This window comes from Lathyrus oleraceus, chromosome 1 (assembly GCF_024323335.1).
Source record: "Lathyrus oleraceus cultivar Zhongwan6 chromosome 1, CAAS_Psat_ZW6_1.0, whole genome shotgun sequence".
Lineage (NCBI taxonomy): Eukaryota > Viridiplantae > Streptophyta > Magnoliopsida > Fabales > Fabaceae > Lathyrus > Lathyrus oleraceus.
The window spans coordinates 386234132-386241952 of record NC_066579.1 but is presented as its reverse complement, the minus strand read 5'-3'; the positions used below and the strand labels follow the sequence as shown (position 1 = coordinate 386241952).

Sequence of the window (7821 nt, the reverse complement as noted above, 5' to 3'; positions counted from 1 at the left end):
TCCAGGATTTTCTCAAGGTTAGCACGACAATTATGGAAATCAAATCCGCAAACCGAGAAATCATCCATAAACACTTCCATGATACCATCTAGGTAATCTGCGAAGATTGACATCATGCATCGTTGGAAAGTAGCTGGGGCATTACAGAGGTCGGACGACATTCGTCTGTAGGCAAAAGTTCCATAAGGGCATGTAAAGGTAGTTTTTTCTTGATCTTCGGGGTGGATAAGTATTTGGAAGAATCCAGAGTATCCATCTAGATAGCAGAAGTAAGAGTGTCTGGCTTGACGCTCCAACATCTGGTCAATAAATGGTAAAGGGAAATGATCCTTCCTAGTTGCTTTATTTAATTTTCTATAATCTATACACATCCGTCATCCTCCTTCTAAACACTTTGCTACATGTTCGCCTTTATCGTTTTGCACGACTGTGATGCCTCCCTTTTTAGGTACTACATGCACAGGGCTCACCCACTTACTATCCGAGATCTGGTAGATGATACCTGCCTCAAGTAACTTAAGAACTTCCTTTTTAAGAACATCACTCATTATAGGGTTTATTCTTCTCTGATGTTCCCTAGAGGGTTTTGAATCTTCTTCGAGCGAAATCCGATGCATGCATACGGATGGACTTATACCTTTCAGGTCAGAGATATTATATCCTAAGGTTGAGGGATATCTTCGTAAAATGTCTAAAAGTTGGTTCGTTTCCTCTTGGCTCAAGGTAGCGCTAACTATAACTGGACGGTTCATCTTTTCATCGAGGAACTCATATCTCAGGTTCTTAGGCAGTTCCTTAAGTTCTAAGGTTGGTTTCTTAGGGCATGGCATAAGATCTGGGGTAAGGGATAAACATTCGTAAAGGTTATCATCGATGTAGGGTTTCTTAAAGTCATCATCTTCCCTTATGAGAGTTGATGGTAACTTAATTGTTTTTTATAATTTCTTTTTGTTCTAATTTTCTAACACATTCATCAATGATATCTAAGGCATAACACGAATCTCCGATCACAGGTGCCATAAGAAATTTCGAAAGTATAAATTCTATTTTCTCGTCACCTACCTCAAACGTCAACTTTCCTTTCTTGACATCTATTATGGCTCCTGCAGTCGATAAGAATGGTCTACCTAGAAGGATTGGTATATCATTGTCCTCTTTGATGTCCATGATAACAAAATCAGTAGGGATAAATAACTGACATATCCTAACAAGAACATCTTCTAAAATGCCTATCGGATATTTAACAGATCTATCGGCTAACTGAAGTGACATCTTAGTGGGCTGTAATTCTCCTAAGTTTAACCTCTCACAAACTGCTAAAGGCATTAAGTTCACACTAGCTCCTAAGTCTAGAAAAGCTTTTTCGATGACATGAGTACCCAAAAGGCAGGGAATGGAGAAATTTCCAGGATCTTTATCTTTCTTTGCTAATTTGTCCTCGGAAATAGCATTACATTCCAAAGGCTTCGGATCGTCAAGTCTACGTTTGTTGGTAAGGATGTCTTTGAGAAACTTTGCATAAGAAGGTATTTGGGTGATGGCTTCTGTGAAAGGGATTTCTACATGAAGTTTTTCTATAACTTTAATAAATTTTTGATATTGTTTATTGATCTGGGTTTGTTTGAGTCGTTGCGGATATGGTATAGGTGGTTTATATGGCGGGGGCGGTACGTAAGTTTTATCTTTAGGTTCTTCTCCTTTCTCTCGACCTTCCTGGTTTTCAGATTCCTCTGGTTCCTTTACTTCGTCCGGGGGTTTGGTACATTCCTTTGAAGTTTCGAGTTCACTCAATCTAGGGTTTGGTGGCTCATCATAAGCGTTCCCACTTTGTAGGGTAGTGGCATTGGCTTGTCCTCTCGGATTTTGTTGAGGTTGTCCAGGGAATTGTCCTCCAGGTGTAGTCTGAGGGGCTTGGTTTAAAGCTACCTGAGAGATATGGGTTTCAAGCATCTTGGTATGAGTAACTATTTGGTCAACCTTGGTTCCTAACTGAGTAATCAATTCGTTAACATGAATGTTTTGGTTCATGAACTCCTTGTTTTGTGGGTTTGAGCGGTGATAAAATTTTCCATAATTTTCTCAAGGCTCGGCTTTGGTGGTACAGGTTGCATAGGTTGATTTGATCTTGGGGCTTGATAACTAGGTCTCGGAGGTGCATTATTTTGAATAGGGTTATTATTTTTATAGGAGAAGTTCAGGTGATTCCTCCATCCAGGGTTATAGGTATTCGAATATGGGTTCCCTTGGATGTAGTTCACTTACTCAGAGTGGGTTTCGTTTAATAGACTGCAATCTGCAGATTGGTGTCCTTTGGTTCCACATATCTCACAATCCGACGAAACTGCGGCTACAGTATTCGGGTTTATGCACATATGCTCGACTTTGAGGGCTAATGCGTCCATTTTAGCTTGCATCATGTCTATAGAGCTTAGTTCATGCACTCCTCCTTGGGCTTCCTTCTTCTCAACTGTCGCTCGTTCGACTCCCCATGATTAATGGTTTTGAGCCTAGCTTCAGGATAAGGTTTGTTCATCAGAGCACCGCCTGCGGCAGCGTCGATGGTCATCTTTGTGTTGTAATGAAGTCCATTATAGAAGGTTTGGATGATTAACCAATTTTCTAAGCCATGATGTGGGCATGCTCGTAACAACTCTTTATATCTCTCCCAAGCTTCGAACAACGATTCTCCTTGGTTTTGGGTAAATCTAGTTATATGGTTTCGAAGAACGGCAGTTTTACTCGGGGGAAAATATCTAGCAAGAAAAACTCTTCTAAGGTTATCCCAAGTCGTAATGGAATTGGGTGGAAGGGAATCTAACCATGATAGGGCTTTATCTCTGAGGGAAAAAGGAAATAATCTTAAATGTATTGCCTCAGGAGAAGCTCCATTGGTTTTAAAAGTGTCTGCTAATTGAAGAAATATTTTTAAATGTTGGTTCGGGTTCTCAGTAGCGAGACCTGCGAATTGTCTCTGTTGCACTAGTTGCAACAGGAATGGTTTAAGTTCAAAATTATTAGCTGGGATGGTTGGGTTTACTATACTAGAACTAGGTTCTTCATTAGATGGTTGAGCGAAGTCCTTAAGAGGTCTTTGGTTTTGATCTTCGGCCATAGCTCTCTTAATTCTATGAAAGAATAAACGTGCGCGAGCGTAATGTTCAGGTTCCGCCAGAGGGTATACTAAGCTTAAACTTCCGGTGCTGCGAGTTCTTCGCATTGACCGGCGGGAAATAGCCTAAGTCTAAACGATATAACAACAGGAAAATGAAATTTGACGAAATTGCTCCCCGGCAACGGCGCCAAAAACTTGATGCGTGCTTTTCGCAAGTATACGAACGCGTCAGAGTAATATTAAAGATTATCGAATCCACAGAGACCAAGTGTCAATCTATCGTTATCTGTCGTTATGGTGTTTATCAAAGGCAATTGAAATAAGTGTTTTTGTAGTGTGCAATGAAAAGTAAAGTGTTGAAATAAAGATATAATTGATAAAGACAGGGTCGAATGTAATTCACGTAATCAATGGATAATCCAAGTACTTGCTAATAGAGCTACTTATGGGCAGTGTTTCCTACTTTGAAAAGAACTAATTTAACAGGAACTGTCGCTTTCGCGTATTCAGAACCGAGTTGTACTCCCTAATCAAACCCTCATATTGTCACTTATAAAAAGGCGCGCATTGCGTTAGAGTAGTAAACCTATTTTTAAGAAATATAGTATCTTGACTAAGTTGAAAAGTATTATAACCTGGATTTCTTAACCAAAAGAGGTTCTCACGAACCAGACTCTAAACTTATAAACGCGTCCGAAAATAGTTTTCAAATCTCTTTTCTTCTTTATATTAAAAATTCCTAATGAACTAGACAAAGCACTTTCGCTGTTTTTGAAATAGTTAAAAACAATTAAGCTTAAAAAGACGTTGGACGGCTTTCGATCTTACCCAACGGAATTGAAGTGCGGGAAAACTTAAGTTGAAAGTTAAAATAGCCCTTAAGTGTTTCTACGAACAATTGTACGGATTACTGGTTTAATTACGATCCTTACATTCTAACCTTATAAATTTAGCTAGACATGGTAAAGTAAAAGTGCATTAAAATAAATAAAAGTAGTGCGAGTGCGGAAAGTAAATAAAAGTAGTGCGAGTGCGAGAAATAAATAAAGTAAAGGCGAGTGCGAGGAAATAAATAATTTAAAGCGAGTGCGAGAAATAAATAAAGTAAAGCGAGTGCGAGAAATAAATAAAGTAAAGCGAGTGCGAGAAATAAATAAAGTAAAGCGAGTGCGAGAAATAAATAATTTAAAGCGAGTGCGAGAAATAAATAAATTAAAGACAAGTAATAAAAACCTGCTCCAATCAGAGGGTAGAATAAATTGCAATGCGGAAATAAAAATGGCGGCAGGATTAACTTCCTTCCAAAATGCTCCAAACTCGATTACAGACTCTATCACAGACTTGATTACACAATTGTGGTAACACTCCAATGCGAAGCGATTATCACTTTATAAAACTGAATATATGCCTAAGTGAAACAAGGTTTCTCTGAGTTTGCCTCTACTCTAAGTTTGGATGATTGTAAAAGTGAATTCGAGTTTCTATTTATAAGCAAGTAAAAAGATGGAAATGACTTGGATGCCCTTCAACTTGAAAATGGAGGGAAACTATTTTCCTCTTGTGGCGCCCGCCACAAGGCCATGGCGCCCGCCACAAGGCCAAAGTGAGGCGCCTTAGTGGATGTAGTGGAGAACGTGGGAGTTGAGGGAAGTTGAGCTTGGACACGTTATGGCTTGGTCTGTGGCGCCCGCCATTGGGTAGGCCATAAGCACAAAATGCTGAATTTTAGGGTTTTTTTGCTCTTTTTCACTCCTTTTCTCGATCGGGGCTCCGATTAAAGTAAAAACCTGAAAACAAAGGAAAACATACCAATAACACAACAAAATGATAATAAAACGACTAGAATGCATGTGAAATCGGAGTCGAAAATACGGTAAATTTTAGTGTTATCATTCACACCGGACGTCCTCGTCATAACTGGGAGGATATGGCCGAGGATGAGGATTAAATTATTGTAGCTTCACTAGAGCAACTCTGAGTAAGTCATGAGATTTTGGTATAAGATCCAGTTTCTTTCCAAGTTTCCTTTGTTGTGATTGATGAGGCTCATGAGGCAGCTGCTGAAGTAGATACCATTGCAGATTTTATTATGGATGCATTATCCAGGGTTGTTGTATTTTAGGATCTAGGTAGGGTTGTGGTTGGCATATCAAAGAATAAACTTCTCTCTTTAATGATACTTTCCTCTCATGAGTCTCTCCATAGTGTCTTGAGATATCCTTCAATTTCATTCATGAGTATCAGGAAGTCTGCTAGCTAGATGGTCGTTGGAGGAAGGTCGGTGAAGTTGGAATAGGTATGCAAATGTATGTGTATGTATGTAAATACATGAAAATGCATGGGAATGCAAAAATATTTTTTATTTTTAAGTATGCTAAAAGTAATTTTTTGCATGCAGATGTCACATTAGGATAATGATAGATAAGGATAATGAGAAGTATGGGAACCCATATATGGGTTTAGGGATAACGATGGATGTAGGGAAAACCAAGCGGGTTTAGGATAATGATGGATACATGACCCACATATAGGTTTAAGGATAATGTCGAATATGAGGATACCTTGTTTAAGAAGTCTCCTTATAGATAGGGATAATGATCGAAATGGGAAACCCAACCGGGTTTAGGGATATGTAGGGTAATATGCAAGCATGACCTATCTAAGGTAGTCTTATTATGACATGTTAGTTCTAAATTTAGACTACCCAATCCCCTCACTTGTAGGATCTATAATTTTTAGGATGATAATCCTAGAGTCATGGACCATACCATTGTTTTACCATGATAAGGAGCAAGTCTCCCTACGGTAATCATGCGCGATAAGTCTCATATAGGCAGAACCTTAGTAACTATCCTTGGGGGTTGATAACATAAGGTCACCATGAGTAGAACGGATTCTAGATAATGGTTGCCAGAGTCATGGACCACATCCAAATCATCAGCATATTGACGAGCTAGCCCTACTCTGAAGATATCTCTGGAAGGTCTATTCTGAGTGTAGCTTTTATGCCCCTTTGAGATGTGGCATCTCACCGGTTAACACTAGTTCTACGCCTTAGCTTATGTTTTTCCTCTAAGCTTGAGTTTTAGATACACACATATGAAAATCCCAACGAATGACATGCATACATATACATACATACACACACACACACACACACACACACACACATATATATATATATATATATATATATATATATATATATATATATATATATATATATATATATATATATATATATATATATATATATATATATATATATATATATAAAATAAAAATAAAATAGGAAGGACAAAAATAAAATGGAAAAAACAAATAAATAAACAATAAAAAAGCAAGAATAAATAAAAGCAAACAGACTAAGTAACACATGTAACCCTAAAATTATAGTTTATGAACTTTCTTTAGGGAAAGTGAGAATTTCCCCAACAGATGCGCCAACTGTTGCGGCTGGAAAATTACAGAGTCACCATCATTCTTTATTCGTTCATAAGGAACATATAAATAATGATAAAATCTAAGATTAAAGATAAGACCTTAGGGTTCGGAAGTCGGTTAAGCAATGTGAAGATATCAGACACCCCTTACTTCCATTGTATTTAATGGGATCCTCCTCTACTTCTAGGATTACTATGTTTTCTATGGGATGTTTGCTCATATTATTTATCAATTGCTTAATTACTTATTTACAAGGGATTAAGTTATTATTAAGGAAAAATGCTTGATTAAAAAGAAGGACAAAGAAAAAGTTTTTTGTTATTGTACTCGCTAGAGTGTTACAACTCTATGCCTACGTACCTTCAAGTACGTTGAAGGATCAGAGCACCGTAATTCATCTAAAAAATGTTTGTTGGTTTGTTGTTTTTAGATTATTGAAAGGTTCTCAACGCACCGGGGGCAGAGAAAAGTTTGATAAAAATCTCTCAATGAACAAGGGCAGAGAACGTGATGTTTGAGTGAGTTTGAATTTATTTTAATCTGATTTGTTGATATGTAAAGTGTAACACGAGTCAATCAACTTGATTTGCAAAAAAAAAATGTATTTTTAATTTGATTTAGAAAATAACAGGATACTATATAGATATATAATTATCATTTTTAATTATAAAAGATAAATTTATTAAAAAGGATTTTAATCACAAAAGATAAGAGACACTTCTTAACTAGTTTGAGAAGTATGCTTTTAAATTTTGTTTTAAAACTAAAAATTTCAAAAACTTGTTTAAAATATACATTTTCATATTTATTATGTTTTAATAGTTGATTTTTGGTCCTCTATTTTATCCAATTAACATAATTAGTTTATCTATTTTTAATTCGAACAATTTTAATTTTTTCAATTTTGTTAAGCTAAAAATTCATGAAGTGTTATATTTTTCTATCTATAAAATTATACAAAACATTTATGTACATAATTTTCCATATTTTACAATCGGCGCACCATTTAAAATTGAAAATATCGTCAATGCAAAAAAAATAAAAGGGGATCAAAACAATTTATATTTAAAATATAAAGATTAATGATGTGAATCAAGTAAAATAGGAGATAGACAAAAATGTAATTAAGCCTTGATTTTTTAATTTGATTATGATTAAATGTATTTTAATACATTAAAATAAATTTAGCAAATATTTTTAAGTGAATCCATATTTAACATTTATATGTCATGATACTTAATTAAATAAAATTAGTTACTAATATT

General features: G+C 36.0%; 1 non-coding gene across 1 annotated transcript; it reads left to right on the top strand.

Annotated features, from left to right (window-relative positions):
• Positions 1-2621: 2621 nt before the first annotated feature.
• On the top strand, positions 2622-2728 carry LOC127115947 (small nucleolar RNA R71). The gene has a single exon (XR_007800944.1). It is a non-coding gene; the product is annotated as a small nucleolar RNA R71 (small nucleolar RNA).
• Positions 2729-7821: the final 5093 nt, after the last annotated feature.